Below are 20,509 nucleotides of genomic sequence, written 5' to 3'. Positions count from 1 at the left end.
CTAACCCAAAAGTCTGTGTAATTCTCACTTAAGGAGTTTGATTTTATTGGGATTTGATCAAAGTGGATCATAATTAAGGGGGTAAAAATAAATCAATTTAAATAAAGAAAACCAAGCAGATAACAAGGTGCAGCTTGGTTTTAGGCTGTGGACTGGAAATGATAGTGAAAGATTAATACCAAACAACCCTGTGTGTCATTAAATAGAGTGGAGCTGGCATGTATCTTTGATATTCCCATGTTATTTTTTTAACAGGCAATATTTCTTTTTTTTTTTACAGAAAAAAAATGTTAATCACCTCCTTCTACAGCCTGAAGTAATAAATGAATGCCTTCCAGTTGCTCTCTGGCCACATAACCAAAATCCAATACTAGGACACTGCAGGTTTGTCCCAGCGTACATCAAGTCTGTGGGAGCCACAGAGCAGACGGCTGCTGCTTTGTGTTTACATAGAAAGAAATACCATGGGTTGTCCTGGTTCTGGCCAGGCCAAAGTCAGCCTCCCCAACCAACTAACCGACCGACCGACCGACTGACCAACCAACCAACCAACCAGTCAGCCAGACAGCCAGACAGACCAGGTGAGCTGAATTAGCCCAGTGATATGAATTAGCTCAGGTGATCTGAATTAGCCCAGGTGAGATGAGTTAGTCAGAGCTGTTTCCACACCACCTGGCATCACTCCCTCATAAAGAGGGGCTGGCTGGGGAGGGGTATGCCTGGGTACCTGACTCAAGTGTAGTCTGAGTGAGGCTGGAGTGTTGAGTAGCACTCTGTAACTGTCAGGTGGGTAAGGTACTTTGTGTTATCACTGGGTGTGAGTGTAATTGGGTGTTATTGTTACCCTTTCACAGTGCTTTTGTCAGTAAACTGTCCTTATCCCAAGCCAGGAAGGCTCTGCTTTTTCTCCTCAAGGAGTGAGTAAGTGGTGTGTGTGATGCTCAGCCACTGCTTGGGGCTGAACCACCACATGGGCTCACATTGGAGCTGCATCTGGGAACCCTCACCCCTGTCATGACATCATTTGACAAAAAAGCCAGGATCATTTTCTTGTATCAGAACTGCTTCAAGGAACAAAAATATTTAAAAATAGGCTTCATTGCTGTAGGTGAGGTGAATTACCTGCTGGACTGGAATCTGGTAGTTGGCTAGAAGCCAGTACTCTTGACCCCTTTACACCAACACGAGCAAACAGAAGGTAGAAGCAATGATTACGCTTGCAGAAAGGCACACAGATAGACAGTGATGCAAAAGAAAGCACAGCTTTGCTGAATGAGAAGAAAATCATTAGCTGAACATTTTGAAGGAGAAGGAGTAGAAAGAGGAATGAGAAGGAAAATTGAGAGCTTTTTTTTAATTTTAGAAATCGACAAATCAGGAAAAACAATGACTTTGTCTAAAACCTGATTCTACTTTAATGTGCAAGGGAGGCAGTTAATTTTTTTCAAAGCAATTTATAGTTAACATTGAAAAAGGGAAACAGATGGCAATCAATAACCCTGGGAAATTGTGATGTGCAGAAAAAAAATAACAGGAGGCTACAAATATTGGAGAAAAATCCATGCTTGTAAGTCATACAAACTTCTTCCCTTTCCACTATACTGGGAACTAAAATCCCTGCAAAAATATTCCTCTCATTGGTAGAGCAAGATAATGAAACTCTTCTTGGTGCAGAGAAAGCAGATCTTTTTTTCCCAAAGACTACTTTTGTCCTGTAGCTGGAAAGATGCAGGTGATGAACTTATCACACAAAGATAAAGACCTTTCCAATCCATGAATAAAATGAGGCTCTTAGGAAATTTCTTGTAGAGAATATTTTCTGTCTGATAACAGAGTCTGAGTGTTTAAAAAAAAAAAAAAAACCAAACCAAAAAACCAGGAACATCTTTCCACCTAATCTTAGTGTGTAATTAGCTTTAATTGACCAGGGAAAATGTAGAAGGCAAAGACAGTACTAATGTTGGACTGATGCTAAAAAAAAAAAGACAAATATGATTAAATGGTAGGTACTAATAGATGAAATGACAGCTGCATTTACTAGTTTTCTTAGCTAACCTCATACACTGGTAGAAGGGCTATGCTAGGTTTTCAGTCAGTAAGCACTGAAAAGACTATAATTGCCCACCAGAACAAAGTATAAGGAAAGGAATAGACCAAGTATCTTCAGATTTTACAGTAAAGGCTGAAAACTTTTTTAGGAGACAAACTTTAATCTAAGACAAAGAACTTAACATTTGACTAAACCATTATTTGATTCAGGGCTGGATAATTGGGTGAAGTTTAGTGGCCTGAGATATTTCAATAGGAAAACAGACACCTTTTGATATTACTCTGGTGAATCTGTAAGTTAGATTCTGTGTGAATCCTGTTGCAGAGTTATTTCCACTTACTGTTATACTGAAACCAGTAACATGTTTGATTCCAAATTAATTTCCAGTAAAGGGCTGGTTGTGTCTTGAAAAAACTTCATAAAATGCAAACTAGGTAGGAACTAGTTATTCTTCCTAGAAGCTAGCTGATCTCCACTTCATGTCTAACTTCTACCATCAGCTGATCTGATTCTTGTCACTAGCCCTTGTTATGCTGTCTTCAGCTAGTAAAAAAATCTTTATTTCCTAGAAATACTCTCTGTGCTTCTCCAAAAATATTTTTTCTACATTTTACACTCCCTTTTCCCACAGATTAAGTGCATATTAATGGACATTTAAATTACTAAATAGGACTTTTCAATGGGAGCAGACATTGTGTTTGAATAGATTTAATAAATGGATGTGTACTAGGATTGAAGATAAGGTGAAGGATGCAGATTTATTCATGTATTGAAAGCTTTACATCATGGGAAACTTTCATATTGTTTAGCAAAAAACAAAAGCAGGATTTTGAAATGGGTAAATTTCATCCCCACTGGAGTAAGTTGAAGATGTCCTGTGTAAATGAAAGGAGCAGTGCTGGGCAGCACACATCACAGCTTTATAGTCCAACCTAAAACATCTTTCTCAATTTTCTATCTGCTCGGTGTCTTGTATTGTCATTTACAGCAATGCAAATGGAGTGCAGTGTAGGTATAAAACAACATTAGGTCAGATTTTTCCACTCATGTATATTAGAGGTAGCATCTGGCAGCCTATTTATATTAGCTTTACATAGCATAAATGTGTTCATGCAATAGAAACTGCAGAGGTGCTCTCATTATGCTTTTAATTCTGTTCTTAATTCCTCTGAGAAAAAAAAAGGTCTTAAGCTTTCTTCTTGGTATCAGAATTTCCCCCTTCTTGTGCTTTGCTATAAAAACTATACAATGTAATGGTTTCTGTTCTCTGTTGGTGTAAAATAAAGTGATTGACTGTGCATCTAACACTCAATACTGCTAATACTCAGAGAGACCATCTTCACTGCTCATGACATCTTATCAGCTCTACTGCCTTTAGTGGATCCAGAATTACAACTGAGTCCTGTTCTTTGAAGTAGGTTCCTTGTGCCTTGTATATTTAATGTATTTACAGTTACAATCTTTCTACATTCCAGATACTTAGTATATATTTAAAAGATAATGAAGCAAAACAATTGTGTGTGATGTGTTATCACAAAGTAACTCCCACACTCTCATGGCCCACCCATCAACTTCCTATGAGCTTGATCAGTTCCTTAAGAATGATGAATAGTGTTAAAATTTGCCACGTTCCTTTCTGCCAGATGCTCTGAAAAGCCTGTTAAAAGTCTATAAAACAAACAAAGCAAGTTCAGTTATGCTCTGCACTTTTCCAGCACTACTGCTAGCACAAAAATTGATTGATTGTGCTTTGTGCTGGTCTAAATCTAGCCTGTTCACCTGAAAACATTTTTCTCTCATACTTTTTTTTGTTGTCCTCAGCAACATCCCAGTGAATGTTTTTCCTGGTACAGGCACTTCTTTAATTCTAGCACTTAGCTTACCTCTTTTCTCCTCTGTGTGCTAATCTCATGAAAAGATTCAGATGTTGCCTTAGTGGCATGTCCCCTGGCTGCTGGTCAGTCCTGCTGCTCCTCTGTTGCTTCCCTGCAGATAGCTGAAATGTGTCAGCTCCTTCATGGCACAGAGCTGTGCATCTAGAAAGACAGGGCTTTGATACCTCCCTTCATAGTCATAAGGAACTCTTGCTGGCTACATCAGTGTACTGCACTCAAGGCAATGCTGTCGGGGAGTGCAAGCGAATGGTTTCAAACAAAGGTTCAGCCTAATCTTGGTAGAATGAGGTCTTGCTATGTGTGGTTGGTAGAAAAATTAAGTAGCCATGGTTACTTTTTGTAAGGAAGGAATGTAAGCCATGTCTCAGCTATAATTACTACAGGAAGAAAGGCTTGTAACCATACTGAAAATTTTGAGGACAATTTTCAGGAACCATGTAATAGAGAATCATTAAACCTAAAAGTGGTTTGTGTTAATGTGAAGCAAATGGGAAAGCAAAGGTGAATTCTACCACAGATGGGTAGACTTTAAGCAGACAAAACTTTTACACTGCTGCTGAAAGATGAGTGAACAGTCAAGAGATGCGGAACAAAAATTAAAGGGAGATTATGGCACAATGGGGGTGTTAGCCACCAGCTCAAATGAGAAAGACTCACAGACTAACTTCTGGTGAATGCCAGGAATGGAAGCCAGTGGATAAGGAAAGGAGGAATCTAGAAGGTGAATCATAGACAGCCAAACAAAGTAAAGAGAAAGGAGAGGATTGAATAAGGGTTAGAAATGTAAGGGAGTAGAAGAACACAAAAATAAATGTGATATAGGTGTCATTTTAGTCTGTAAGTGAACTAGCGGGGGTGTTCAAATTTAAGATGTAGATGGTGAAAAAGTACAGGCAAACAGCTGAGTCTCAGCAAGTAAAACTGAATGTTTGTTGACAGAAAGGATATTCTGAAGAGCTTGTGAGGACCTGAGTAGTCCTGGGAAAGCAGAGAAGAGCAGTGTCACAGGTGCAAGAGAGACTAAACCTCAAAATTTAAAAGGTAATAAACAGCCTTTGGAAATGAAAAAGTGTGTTGGAAATTAAAGAGAGCCACAGAGCTTCTGCAAGCAGACAGTGAGCATATGGCAAAGGCGTAAACATGCTATTGAGCAAGATTAACCAACATGAGCGATTATCGCTTCCAAGAGACGTGCCATGTTCCTCAGAGTAGAAAAACCCCAGAGGTGTTTTGTGTGTCTGGGAAACTGTTTTGCTTGGCTATGCAAGCAGTCACCCAGCAAAATACCCAGCTCTTTCCCAGAGATGTAGACCCAGCGCAGAGTGAAAGGCAGATTTGCGCTGCCCTGCTCCCTGTTGTGTCCTGTGAACTGCTGCGTGCAGCTCCAATACAGCTGCTGGTGGATGAATTAATATCTTCACCTTTGTTACTGCAGCCAAATCCATTTCTTAGCTGCTGCAGGCTGCTGGTTAATGTTTGTTTTTTCATAGCTTCTTCCCAGGTGGTCAGCAAGCTGCTGGAGGTGATGAGAGCTTGTTGAGGAGCAATGCTAATGGCTCTGGGAGAGAAGCACATCTACTTCTGGATGGAAGAGGTGCCTTTGGCTTAGGGATGGGATTGATAGCTGGCCTCAAGCAGAGAGTTTAACTAATCCTTAATGGGGTGTCTGGGTAGGCTGTGTGGATTTCCTCAAAGTCTGTGAAAGTAAAACAAATGCCTTAAAAATGACAAGCAATGGCCAGTGGTCAGAATGCCAAAAAAATGCACCCTGTTGACAGCAGTCACTGTCACTTCCAGTCCTCAGAAAATTATGCCTGTGCACACCTGTAGTAGTGACATGTTTCTCCCTTCTTTTGAATAGCCTGCAAAGGGAGGATTATGGCCTTGTTTTGTTTCCCCTTCCAAACCCTGAGTGAGGCTCAAGGATGGCGAAATGCTTCCTAAGGGGGTCAGCAGCTTTCTGAAGATAGGAGGTAAAACGCTGCAGTTTCAGTGTGTATAATAAGCAATGGAAGACTAATTTTGTTAGTTCTGATGGTATGTAGATCTCACTGAATAGTTCAACAGTTGGAAAAGTAAAATTTTAACAGCAGAGTTCAGTTAACTGTCCCTCTGCCTTCATCTGCAAACCCCATAAAATTATAAATTATTTTGGTTGTACAAAATTAATGTGATTGTATTTCTCTACTTTCATATCCACTAGTTTTCCCAGGAACTCAGAATTTTTCAGGAAGTTATATGCAGCAGTGATTAGGGATATGTTCGTGCTGTTGGTCAAGCAGAGGATTGAGTTCTGTCAAGAGCAAGCCATATATTAAGCCTCTGGCACAATTTCTGCCTGAAATGGGAAATGCTCTTAAAGTCCAAGGTTTAAGGTTGAAATTACCCCTGCTTATACCTGATCTCATTCTTCCAGTTATTTTATCCTACTGGGACATGGAGGATGAGAAAAGCTGCGTGAGTTTTTTTGGTGCTCCCACAAGTTTCATGATGCCATCCCTTGAGGTAGCAGCTCGGTGGACAGTGCCTCTGGGGGCTTTGCAAGGGGGTTTGTTCCCAGTCCTGCCAGATTAGTATCCTCAGATCAATTTTATAGGATAGCCTTATCCCATGTAGCCTGACTCAGTTATTTTTTTAACTAAACAAGGGTATTTCAGTCCTTTTGTTAGGGAGTTTCTGTTCACGTCTGAAGTTGAGCTTAATATGTGCTGTGTTAAGTAAAGATTATATGTATGCATATTATAGAGATATAATATTAATAAATAAATAATTGTAGAAGCAACATATATATAAATTGGAAATAGCAACAATAAATAGTGACAAGAGTCCCTGTTCCCCCCTCAGATGCTCCAGTACCTGCCGAGCTGCATTCTACTCACAAAAAATAGAGCTGGCTCTTCATCTATCAACAATGGGTACTTGCTGACAGGTAAAAGAGGATTTTGGTTTCATCTAAGTATTGTGAGGTGTACAGTATAGAAAAGAAAGCAGAGATTGATATCTGAACAAAGATTTTATATAAAGAAGAAAAGCAGGGCAATTATACAGGATAAAAATGTCACACATGTGCCAAAGCAGAGGGATATAAGCACACCACAAAAGACCCATCTAATCAGAACTTAAGACTTGCAGTTCCGGTGGATGCTAAAATTACCTTGAGTATGAATCAAATAGATAAAGGAGTGGATCATTGGTACTTGTGATAAGAGACTGGTGTTGCAGAAAGTCTCCAACTAGATCAAACACGGCATTAGGAATTTTGCTCTCTTTCTGATGATTTCCTTAGTAAATTTTAACTGAATACAGGACAACAAACACTTCCAGCTGTCTTATGCCATGGACTTGTTCATGCACCTGTGAAGACACCAGAATTATTTGCAGTGAAGCTTTATTCTGGACATGACTTGGGGAGGAGAGTTTCATTATGTATTTTTGTGAGCAAGGAGTCCTGAACAGGGAAGGATTGCATTGCTTTTCTCAGGAACTTGGACATGAAGTTAGTGCCTAATCATGTTAGCAGATTTGATTCTCCCGAGTCATCAGTCAGTTGGTAATTGATGAAGATCTAATCCATCAGTCATTTTAGATTACTTTACATTCAAATTTAAAGGTAAAATTTAAAATAGTTATCATCTAATAAAAGATTTTTCTCGGTGTCACAGGAAGATATCTATCAAATCAAATGCTAGACAATTGTCGGGGCTTTTTATATATATATCTGACATAAAATTCTTGCCATGTACATGTCTTATTTCTTTTTTTTAAAGCTCACATGATTAGACAGACCATGCTGGAAAGTTGAATTCTTTGGAGGAATGTTAGAACTGATATTCTGCTTCCAGACTTAATCAACATCCTCAAAGATTCAGCAGATAGTATGAAACTAGGGTTTGTATCTGCATCTTTCAGGAGGCTGTCCCAGTTCTGGCCTCTCTCTGCTGTGAGCAACCTTAAAAGATACATCAAACAGCACAACATGAGTTCAAACAACTTTGCTTGTAACTGCAATGAATCTGAAATGTACTGATGAAAGATTTATTAATGTCATGCAAGGCAGAATGTCCTCATGTTAGCAGAGACAGTTTGAATCACTGAGTGAGCAGGTTACCAAAGAGAAATCAGCCTGGTAATAGGAAGAGAATTCTTAACCTAATTGCAATGGAGATTAAGTCATCTGAGTAAGGCCTTGGATAATGACAACCACACAAATAAAGCAGTAGTAATCTAGGCCACACCTCCCTTTCCACTTTTGCAGCAGGTTAGGAGGTGTGGCACTGGCTGAGACAGACAGCGGTACCTCCCTTGGATTTTCAGCTACCATAACCCCAGCAAAGACATGCTGACAAAACAGTTTTCCCTGGGGAGAGAGAAGCTTTAGCGTTTGTACCTGTGGAGATGCTGGTACAGGAACAGTGAACATCAGGACTCAGATGATGTACTGTGATACTTTTCTTGTGTGCATAAACACACAGGTGAACCTAGTTTCTGAAGCCTTGATCATGGTGTCCTTTCTGACAATGAAGAACACTTTGAAGGTTGAAGGAGGCATCCTCACTGAAAATAAAAGTCATGTACGGAACAGTCCACTGCTGCTGGGGCTCCTGGAAATATTACTCTGGGGCTTTGATTCATCACTACAGAATTTCTAAATTAAATACAGGCCCAACCATTCTACTGGTGATTTTAGCACCTCTCTAGATGAACTTAATCCCAGCTAGTAGGCTAAAATTCAATTCTACTCCCTTTTCTAAGTCTGAGATGCAAGTTAGTGGTATTGCCTAGCATTTATGTTTTGAAGGTTCTAACAATGTTTTCTTCTGGCTAAAATTGTTCTGACATTGTATCTCAATTTTGAGGCCTATTGTTTTTAAAGTTTTAAAAGTTTTTAAAGCTTTTTTAAGTCCTTCAAAAGATTTAGTTTTGTTCCAGATGTTTTGTTTAGAGTCACTGATTTATGAACTGTAACTGCACCACCATTCCCAGGCATCCATGACTTTCTGGTCTTTAGGCATTCAGTAGGCATGAGTCAGTTCTGTGGCCTAGCATCTGACTTTTTGTCTGATACTGCCTCTACTCTGATTTATTGTTTTGAGAATGTGTCTTCTCATTGTGTCCCAAGTTCTCCCTTTGCCCTGGGTTCTCCTATGTTTCTCCTACCATTTTGGAGGACCGTTGTTGTTGACCTTTAGGATTATTGAGGAGCTGGTGGCAAAGTGATTTTACTTGACTTCAAAATTTATCCTTAGAGTCTTGTCTGTCACAATGGCCAAAATACATATTAGGCCATTGATGGAGTGCTTTTAATATTTTTGAAGCTGACTTTACATGTGCTTTCTTTGCCTTTACCCAACTCTGATAGGCCAGTATTCAGACACTTCTGCCTGCTTGTATTAGCCATTGAAGATGCTTCATTTATTTGTACAACATGGGCTTTTAAGTCTGAATGTAAGCTTCATCCTTATATTGTCTCTGGAACTAAAGTCTCTGGAACTAGTGCCATCAGGCTATAAATGAAAGCTCATCACATGCTGACATTCAGCCCTCTCTGAAAGTCAGATTGGCATGGTAACACAGCAGGTCTTCTAGTTTTGGACTCAAGGAGATCTAAAACACTACGGCAAAAATTAAAAACATGTATAAGAAATTAACAACAAAAATAAAAAGCAGCAGCAGGCATAACTTTTTCAGGGTGTTGTTTGGTTAACCCCAATTTAATAACAAGGAGAAATTTTCTTAGTTATTATTTTTACATGATAGAAAAATGTGTAAGAAAATTCTTGGTGAATACTTACTAAAGGAGATTGTAGACACTGTCCAAAATCAGTCCAAAATCAGTCCCCCACTCTGTTGCTCAGTTATGTTCCATTTGTGCTGAAAGAAATACACAATGAATACGTTGCTTTTTACACTGGAAAGGAACAAATTCATCCTTTATCACTGCTGACATGGAGAATTGGATGGCTAGTTCAAAGATTCTCATGGCATCCCAGATGCAACGGATAAGGATAGTCCACACCTTAACTGTACTCTAAAAAGCTATTGCTAGGCTGTTGCCAACAAGGCTGAGACAGATCCTGGTACAAAGAATTTGCAAGATTCTAATTGCCTAATTCCTTGTTTACACCCTTTCTTTACATTTTTCCAGATTTGCGCCTGTGTACCAATTGGAGATCTAAATACTTGCACGTATAGGTGTGTTAGTCCATGAATAAAACAAGGAATGGATGAGGTGACTAGGAAGTGGCTTTCAGTCATGCTTTTTGGGCCTTAGTTTTCTTGCTTATACTCCCCCCATATGTGCTGTTATAATGACTTCCAACACCTCTCTCTAATAAATATGGACTTAGATGCAACCACAGTTGCTGTAAATCGCACCCAATGATGTTTGCTTTCAGGGGTTGCTTTAGCCTCCATTTCACTTTATTTGCATAAACAATTTTTTTTCACCTGCCATAACACGTCTAGAACTTGGACAGTGAACATAGCTGTGATGGCTGATAAAATAGACAGACCCTGTTGAGAGAATCTGAATAGTCCCCACAACACAAAGCAACTAATAGTGTAATGAATTCCATTAAAGATAAAGATTCTATTTTATACAGAAATCAAAGCCATCATCAGTGGTGGTTTGGGTTTTTTTTTTAATTCCACATCTGGAATTAAAACAATGTTTGTTTTCCCTGTTGAAAAAATGAACTCCTTGTAGTCCTTGATGTTTCCTCCTCCTCTTTATCTTTGGGTGTGTGTAAGATATTTGTTGATAGCATGTTGATTATGGAGAAAAAATTGTTTCACACTTTTCTTGAAGCATGCAGTTATCCTTCTAATGGTCTCCTTTACACCCATTGTGAAACTGTGCAATATAGCCATGAACAGGGCTGATGGCAGGAAGAACATTTAGCCTGGTCTACCATATCTTGTGAGAATGGGCTTAACTAGTTGAACAGTAAGACTTTTCCCAGTGGCACTCAGATGGTATCTATGATAGGGTGATTTATATAGCTGATGAAACTCTTCACATCTCAGTCAATGTCTTTGAGTGAGAGAGTCCATCATTTGGAAGATGCGTGAAATATTAAGGTTTTTTTTTCTTGCAAGCATTAAAGACTCCAAAATATCTACACACTGAAGTTAGTGCTGTAGATTAATTTTTGCTCTATGAGCAAGATTTGGAACATGATATGCTGTTTTCTCAGATTCTTCCTCCAGGGTTAATTATGTACAACAACATCCTTCTTCCTGTCCTAAAATGTTACTGCATCTGCTTTGAACAATTAAACCAGCCATTATGTCCCTGCCCCTAGATATAGATGCATTTCATTAGTGGAGGAATACTGCTGCATATGGCCATTGTTTTGTAGGGGTTTTGATAACAAGATTGCTCAGTATTGATTATAAGGGTGGTAAAGTGAAGATTTATTATGCTGCAAGGCTGTTGGGGGGAAAAACCCAAGTCCATTGTTCCTCTAGGTGGGAACCCAGGGAAGTGATAGATGCCTCAGTACCAACACTATTGGAATAAATCATAGTGATAATGTTTCAAAGATGTCAAAAGCAAAACTTCCTGACATTGTGCGACATTCGTCTCTAACCTGTGTGAAAAGGGAAAAAAAAACAACCCAACAAACCACAAAATTAGAATCTTAATCTTTATTGAGGCTATGAAAAGGTATTAGTGAAGAATAAAACTGGCTGATTCTCTTGGAAACCATGACAGCCAAGACATATCTGCAGCCAGGTGTTGGAAAGTAGGAGAAATCCTTGCAAATTTGCTCAGATAATGATAGTTAGGTAGTGTCAGATTGCTCTAGAGAACTGTGTTATGCTTGCAAAGCTTTTCTTAAGCAAGGCACCTTGACTTGAGAAAGATTGGCTTGCTGTTGTAACACAGTTAAAGGACCTGATTGCACCGAGTTGTCCATTATAAAGGCAGTTTTTACCTTACAGCAGACTGAAGAAGAGAAGAACTGTCTTGAATGGTCCCAGTTAGTAGAAAACAAGTCAAGTGCGGGGAAGAGACTGTTTATCTTTCTCTAGCTTATGACATGAGTTTTGTTTTGCAAGGATCTGGAGTGGCATTAATAAAAGGTGCTGTTTCTGTGCTAGTTTCTGGCTGAGAAATCCTACAAGAAAAATAGCTGGGAAAAAAAGTATCTAAAAATGAAGGATCCATAAAATTCCCTCCTGGGACAATTCTTTAGCTGTCAGTGCAATTGTACCAGAGGTGAATTTATTTAGAGGAGTTCAGCAACATGCTAATTCCAAAATAAACTCCAAGAACTACGGTTTATTACTGTAGCTGGTAAAATGATAGACACAGAACAGAAACTGAGATATCCCTTTCATTAATTTTGATTAAAATGGCATGCTAAACTGCTTCCAGAACCCATATTGCTTTTTCTTTTTCAGAAAATAGGATAATGCCTATTATTCAGATTTCCTGACTCATCCTGAGTGGTGCTTAGCTATTGAACCCTTTGGAATAATAATAGAAAATGGACTGAAATAGAAAATAGAGAAAGTAGAATCCCATAATAGCACTAACTAGCAATAACCTCTATAACCAGCCACCACAGGCACTCAAACCTTTTTAATTGCTAACAAGAAGAAATAGCTTTGCCCTTGTGAATCAATGAGATACTCATGCAGGGTGTCTGCAGCAGGTTACTTCAAGTACTCTGGAAGAGAAGGATGAGAGAAGAAGGAAAATTGAAAGTACATGGAAAAATTCTGTTGACTGTTTTGAAATATAGCTTCCTGACCATCTCCTTTTATTTAGACAAAACAGATCGTAAGCACAATTCCCATCACCGAGATGTTATTGTTGCCGGCTAGAGAACTGCTCACTGCAGAAGCGTGTTCTGTGCATTGCATTTCAAAGCCTTTCAGCAAAGGCTGTTGTGTTTTGCTGTCTTGTTGTTTGAGAGATTTTCTGAAAAATTGTCTGCCAAAAAAGCATCCAAATAGCCCACCAAGGAAAAAAGCCCCAACCCCAAAATATCCCATGCATTCCGCTCCTTAACTTTCAGCTGTATAGAAAAATATAGCCTGTCAGAAGACACAAAGGTCTGGTGGAGAACAGCAATGGAGAATGCATTTTAAAAGGGTCCATTAAATCTAGCAGACAACATTAATTTTTTACCTAAAGAAGGTGTGAGTATTTGGGAGATGGAACAAAAAAATGTGAATGGTTCAATAGAAGCTGAATTTCTGTTGGTGTATATCTGTGCAGTTTTAACTGGATGTCCTTGCTGTTAGATATCTTAAAATGTTAACCTTACAGTTAATATTGAGAGAGGTAGAGTTGACCAAATTCCAATTAAATTGTGTGTGATTTGATTGTCTAGAAAGTGTCTGGCCCAAGTTTCAGTTGTAAACATATTCAGGCATTCATTTGATTAATTATATGACTTTGAATAATTTTTATATTGTTATATTGTACTGTAATTCTCAGAGTAAATATTTAAATTTTCTGGATGTTTCAATGATGACAGAAAGACTAAAGTAATGAAGTTTTCAATGTTATGCTGAAAGACTTTAAAAATGCTGTGAGAGGATGAAGATTGAACCAGTGTCCAGACTGGCAAGAACCCAGTCTAGTATTCCCCCAGTTAATGCCTAGACTAGTGGAAAACCCCAGTGTTTTGTTAAATATTCTCTATTTCACCCCGCCTAATCAACTCCTTCTACAGATCATTAAGAAAACTTTTAAGCTGGGTTTTCTACAGCAAAGAATCCCAAGGTCTCAAATATTTTAAATCTAATGTAATTTTCCTATTTAATAAATAAATTAATATAATTTTTACTCAGAGATTAGGTTATGAAACTAGGAACTTCTGCACCGGATAGGACATCATTACACTTGGGTTAAAAATATAAAGGAATTTCTAAAACATAGCATTTTTTTAACATAATTATACCTCTTTTTCTTAGGCAACTCCTTCAGTAATACTACACTAAATCTGGATTTGATGCATAGTGTAAAGAGTGAAGAGGTGTGATGGGATGGTGATTACTTAACTTGTCACTGATCAATTAAGCAATCAGTTGCCAAAGCAATGGCATTGTGCCCTGATGAATCTAACACTAGGCAAGGACATGGAAGAAATTCAAGTTCTCTTTCTGTCCAAGTCAGTAACCGGCTGTGTATCAATGTCTCTCTCCCGTCTTGTTTATACGATTGCCAGTATTTGCGTATATAAACTTACACACATTTGAGAGAGGGAATATTTCCCAAGATATGTTTGCATATTGCATAATGTCTGTTAATCCAAAAACTTCACCTTTGGGATATTCAAGTGATATTATTCCAATTTTAGGACTGTGTCATAGTGCTCTATTCCTGAAGCTGCTTCACTTGGAAAGGAGATGAAGTGCTTTTTTTCCGACTTAATGGATTGAACTGTCTCTCAAACTTTTATATGATATATCATTGCTAGCACTGTCTCCAAGACACTAATAAAAAGAAGACTCAATAGTATTGGCATGATAAAGTGAAAACTATTAATAAAGAAAAGCAAGTCCATCATGCTCATTAGATTTAAGTGTAAGGGAAAGACTATAGTGTATGTGTGTGATGCGGCTGGGGAATTATATTACAAGGCCAATCAATTTCCTTGCAGGGTTTTTGTTGTTGCTGTTGTTAGTGAGTAATTAATATAAATAATGCTGACTGTATTTAAATATTGAGGATACTAGGGAAAATAGTGTAGAAGATGGCAAGCAGATGGATCATTTAATTTATTCCCCAATTACAGCTGACATGTTGGGTATAGAAATCTGTGAGTCATCTATTATTTTTTATGGTCCATTTTACAGCTGTGTTTATTGTTATAATAAATAAATACATTATCTCATTAGGCTGGTATTGTAAAAAGCTTGTAAAATAACAAACATCCTCCTTTTAGCACTTCCCCCCCATATCAGGATATTACAGCCAAAGAGGAAGGATGTATTTATATCTTATTAAGAATAAGGTAGATTTCACTTAGCTTGTACAGGTACAGAGATACCCAGTGAAAATGACTCTCTCAAGTCAAGGTAAATAAATCTGATTCTTTTTAGTGGAGGTAATGGGGAGAGTCCTGCTGTATCTTTCCCCTGTTTGACAGAGGAGAAAACATACCACTCGCCCTCGCTCTCCAGGCAGTAAATATACATTGCAAATAAATGTCAGATTGGCAATAAAGTTCATTGTATTTAAGTTTCAGACAATCCCATAAAATGGCAATTTGATGGGGAAAAACAACTGACTGTTACAGTATTTAAAGTTCAGAAGCTCTCTTTCTGTGACTGGCAATAAGAAGGACTTTTCAGCTGGATCCGGCAGAGGGCTGATCACAGGCTGGGGCAGATCCTTTGGGGGGGTGGAACCCCAACAGCAGTAACCTGCTTTCTTGTTTGTCTCTATGCCAGAGATGAAGAAAATCATGATCGGTTTTGGAGAAGGGCAGTTCAAGGGAAATGGTTGCAGTCATTGTGCCCCAGACTACCTATAGAAACAGCAAAACTGACTCTCTTGGACAAGTGACAGGTACCCATCTCATCTCAAACCGTTCCCAGATCTGCTGTCCTGTGGCAGAAGAAATGGCTGGCTTCTTTCTCCAGGGGCTAGGATTCAGTTCTGTGCATCCTGCTGAGAGACACTGACCAGATCAGCGTTCAGAGGGGTCTTGGGCTTTCAGGTACCTTCTCCCTGTGGGTGGCAGGAATCACAACCTCCGTGTTGGAAAGTCATCAGCCCAGCTGGCAGAGCTTAAGCAACTACAAATGCTGTATGTAACACATTCACAAGAGTGGGGAATCTTTTCTTCTGCATGAGAAGTAGTTCCAGAACAAGAAAGTTTTGGTTTAGAAGCTCACAAAAGTTCAGTGTTAAAAGTTTTGAAAGCAACTGTGCTCACTGGTTGCACAGCAGAGCAGTTAAGGCTGATTTCTACCTGCTGTGACTATGGTGAAAATCCAGCCTTCATTTAGACACTTACATAGGGGTTACTCAAAAGCTATATTATCAACTGATATGCCAGGAATGTACATCTGAGGACAGCACTTCAGTCATCTGAAGAAAACCAGTGACAGCACTGTTTTCCAAGAGGTTTTTAATTTGTTTGCTTAACTGAGGACCAGGAGAAGATGACTCTGAGCAGTCACAGCAGAAACCAGAGATAAAATAGCCTGCCCAGTGCCACCAAGAAAGTAGAGCCCTGGGTTTCAGACCTAGATCTTTGTTCCTGCTGTGCTCAGACCAGTGTGGCAGTCTCCAGGGATGATGAAAAGCAGTGGAGAAATAAGAGGAGAGGTTTGTCAGCTGTTGTATTTCAGCCTGGAAACAAGCAGCCCCCCATCAATTCCCCCATTCCCTACAGACGTGACTCTTCATGATGAAGCGGGATAATACATGTGTTATTTGTGTTTTCACATTACATTGAAAGAGGCAGCCAGAGCTTGAACTTTGGCTGAGAGATCACCAGCCTGGGGAAAGAAAAAAATTTTAAAAAACTTAAAAAAGGCTGTTTTAAGCAGTATTAGTTCCTGGTTGCATAGCACACTCATCAGCTTAATCCCCTGAAGTGTCACAAGAACAGAGCTTTTCCAGCAAGCAGAGGAACAGCATGTACAAGCAATTTCACATTATGTTCCTTCCTGATGGATCCATGGTCTCAGCCTCTTAGGTCTGCTCCTGATATACATCAGTTTTCTCATCTGATGTATTATGTCTACCACTGAACTCCTGTCCAAAGGGGATTTCTCCAAGGAAGGAATGCATTCTTAGGAGATATAAAGAAGCTGGGTTACAATTTAAAAAATAACCTTTCTAGAGTTCAGCCAGAAGAATATTTGGGCACAGAACACAGGACAAAAAAAACACTGACATTGTCGTCAATGTGTTTGTAATGCATGTAAAACTTCATCATTGAGGGTGCAAGCCTTATCTAAAGAGGGGTAGGAAGAATGTTACTCCACCAAAAATATGTTCTGCTGCTGCAATGCTAGTTATATCCACACCATGCTTATTCAAAGGAAGGGTGCAGAGGTACTGAATTATATCAATCTGGTGTGATCTGGAGAGAGAAAACAAACCTGTGGCTTTCAAAGTAAATAAAATCTGAATTTTTGTTACTGTACAAGCAAATTTCTCAACTACGTTACTTTACCATCTGCTGGAGGACTGTTACCCATTATGTTATCTATGGCTTCCTCCTGCTTGGTTCTATTGCTACTCACAGGTTAATATTTTTCCAGATAGCTGTTTTCCCTCTGTTGTTTCTAGCTATAATTAGCACACAGATTTAGTGATGCATTTTTCCCTATTTACTTGTAAGATGTGGATGAGGACTTGGTGGTCTCTTAATTGATACCTCTATCTTAATAGATACATCTATTATCCCATGAAGACCGGCTGAGAGAGTTGGGGTTGTTCAACCTGGAAAAGAGAAGGCTCAGGGGAGACCTTATAGCAGCCTCCCAGTACCTGAAGTGAAGGGCCTACAAGAAAGCTGGGGAGAGATTTTTTAGAAGGGCATGTAGTGATAGGATAGGGGGGAATGGCTTTAAATTGGAAGATGTAGATTTAGATTGGATATTAGGAAGAAATTCCTCACTATGAGGGTAGGGAGGCATTGTTTGTCCTCTATGCTTAAATATAAGTCTTTATTAAATCAGGTCACATATTTGTGGGTCAGAAAAATGAGCTGGAGCATGGGAAAGTGAAATGTTCATACCATTAGCAAGGATTCAAGAGGCTATTCTAATAGAAACCCTTTTATATTTAATTCTGGTTGTCACTGGATCTGCTCAGGCCCCAGAAGAAAGCTTGCAAGCAAGAGGAGAGTTAAGTTATCAGGGCTGGAAATCAAACTTTGCTAACAAGCTATGAACTCTAACCAAGTCCCCTATTTCTTGGATCTACTGTTTGCCAGGCAAGGGAAGTGCCCAGGGTACATAGCCCACCAACGCCTGCAGAATTTGCTCAGGTTTTGCATGCATGTCTGAGCTACGAGGAGATAGAGAAGGAGCTGAGCTTGTCACAACCTGGCAAGTTTGGTTTATTACCAATGGCACTTCATTCCCACAACTCCATTTAATTAAGGGTATGGCAGGTGGCTGGACCTTGTTTTGTCTCAAAGTGCTGGAGAGCTGGGTAAGAGCTGGCTTCTCAGCCATCATCAGGGCGACTGCAACACAACTACACATAGATGGAAATCATGCATTACTCCCTGCCTTACTCTCCTCTCCCCTGAGACAGCCTAGATTCAGGAGTCCAGACTTTCTAGTGCTACACCTTCATTTAAAAAGAGCAGACCTTGGTCACTTCCTTCCTGGGAGCTGCCACCGATCTTTACACAGGGCGTCTCTGCATTCAGCCAAATTGTTCTTCTGCTCCTCTCCCAGAATCCAGAGGCAAAGGCCAAATGGGGCAGAGAGGTGCTGAGCTCTGTTAGTGGTATAGGGAGGGATCAGGTCTGCTCTGCTCAGCCACATTGTGCAATGTTTTGTTGTCAGGCTCAAACCCTGTGAACCTTTCAGGGATTAAAATTGATGAGATTCTCTACTGCCACCAAACTCTTCAGAGCACATGATTTTCCTGAACTGCAGTCACTCAGTGTGGGAATTGCAGTCAGAAGGTCAGAAAGCTGTTAAGAAAAGAAAGTCTATATTGCTGTTTTCCATTATTTGAAGTCTAAAACTGATACTAAACAGCTATAGGTTTGATGACGCTTTTCTGTACCCCAGCAGCAATACAGTTTGGAGTATTAATCCAATGGTTTGGGGTTTTTTTTATTGATATGAAAGAGAAGAAAGGGATCTTCCAGTGCTTTTTGACATTTTTGTTGTAGGAAACCATACATTTAAGAAGCTTACGTTAAGAATCGGTGTGTGATGCTATTCATAGGCTCACGCCACACTGTGCTGATCAGTCAAGATAGAAATACAGGATGCAACTCTCTTGTCTCAATAAACTTGTCCGATTAATTTCCCCTCCTGGCATTAGTAAACCAGCTGCAGTATCTCTGTGCAAGATGCATTTGCATGACAAAGGAATTGTTTTATCTTAGCCTGTATACTTTCAAGTGATGTTGGTGGTTCACTGACACTCACTGTTCAAGTTATTGTCCTGGACTGAAACTTCACAGAGGAATGAGCTGCCATCTCATCCATGTCATTGTTATCTGCCTGAGTATTGCTGGGTTTTTTTTTCTTTTATTTCACACAGTCTAGATTTGTTTCAGACCTATAGCAAATCCTAGGCTAATCTTTATCCTGCTAAGTTTATATTCAAGAAGAGAAGTGCCCTAACAGAGGCTATAATTTAGGAAAAGAATGGTAGATAGGGCTTGCCTGCAGAGCCATCTTAACCCCTGTGCCTGTGACTAGGTTCTACCTGTTTTCAAAAGAGGTTTAAAAAGCCCACTGGGATGCAACAGAGAAACATGCAGAAAAAAAATCATAAAACATACAAGAACTTTTACCAGTGAATTTATGAACAATGGTTGCCCTGCATCTGGAAGCTCCAAACATTCAAATCTTTCCTTGGTTTTGCTATATGTGCACATGACCTGATGTGATCCGTGCTCCTCTCCAGGAATTTTGAGCATGGCCTCATCTGTGCATCACGTTCCCTGCGTGCTGAGACAGGGAGGGGAGTGAGGAAAAGAGGATATAGAGGAGGATGATTGGGTACTTCCAGCTGTGAGGAAAGAGCGAGCAAGCAAGAGAGAGGCAGCTCAGATGGGAAGGAAATTTAGAGCTGGGACATGATGTGAGGGGAAGGCAGCCTGGTCTGCATTATTGGAATGAGTGTTCCTCTCTTCTTCGGCTTTTCATATGCTTTGGAAAGCAAGTAAATGGGAGCATTTTTCCAATTTGAAATCAGTCTGGTTGCCTACACTTTGGTGCTTTCAATCTTATTTCTTCCTAGATGTGAGGTTACCCAAAGTGGACTCTAGATTTCCTAAGAGGCATTTTCAACATAATTTCTCTTCACACATAAAATATCCATTGCGTGTTTGATTTCCAAGGAAATGAGAGCCAGATGAGCAAGAGTTCATATAATGCTTTGCTTCCCCTTCTCCTAATGTCTTTCAGAGAGCCAGATACATCTGCATTCTTTCATCTCATCCTCTTTTCTGGCCTCCAGGCCTATTAAGGCAGCAACTATTTTCTTTGTCAGCACTCACCAGACCCTGACTCCAGGCAATTTTTGTAAATATTTTTCCAATACTACTGAACTAATTTTATATGCTTCACAGCCTATTTGCAAGTAATTTAATCATGTACATAATTTTTCTAACCAAGGATTATGATGGTCTCTCCCTGGTTAAATGATGCCCAGAACTTGCTGCCATTTTGATGTATTTGAGATATGTTTCTCCTAGTTTGCAATTCCTATGCTTCTGAAAGAAAGTTGTTTAAGAGCATCAGCAGAGGGAGACAGAATATGCAGGAGAAAAAAATGTTTCTCATAACATGGGGCAGCATGATCTAGGTCTCTTGGAGAGAGTCAGATATTACTCTTTATTCAACCACTGGAAATAGTGCCAAGATGCCCAAGCACCAGCTAAGC

The sequence above is a fragment of the Gallinula chloropus genome (assembly GCF_964237585.1).
Source record: "Gallinula chloropus genome assembly, chromosome: 5".
Classification (NCBI taxonomy): domain Eukaryota; kingdom Metazoa; phylum Chordata; class Aves; order Gruiformes; family Rallidae; genus Gallinula; species Gallinula chloropus.
This window is presented reverse-complemented; position numbering follows the sequence as displayed.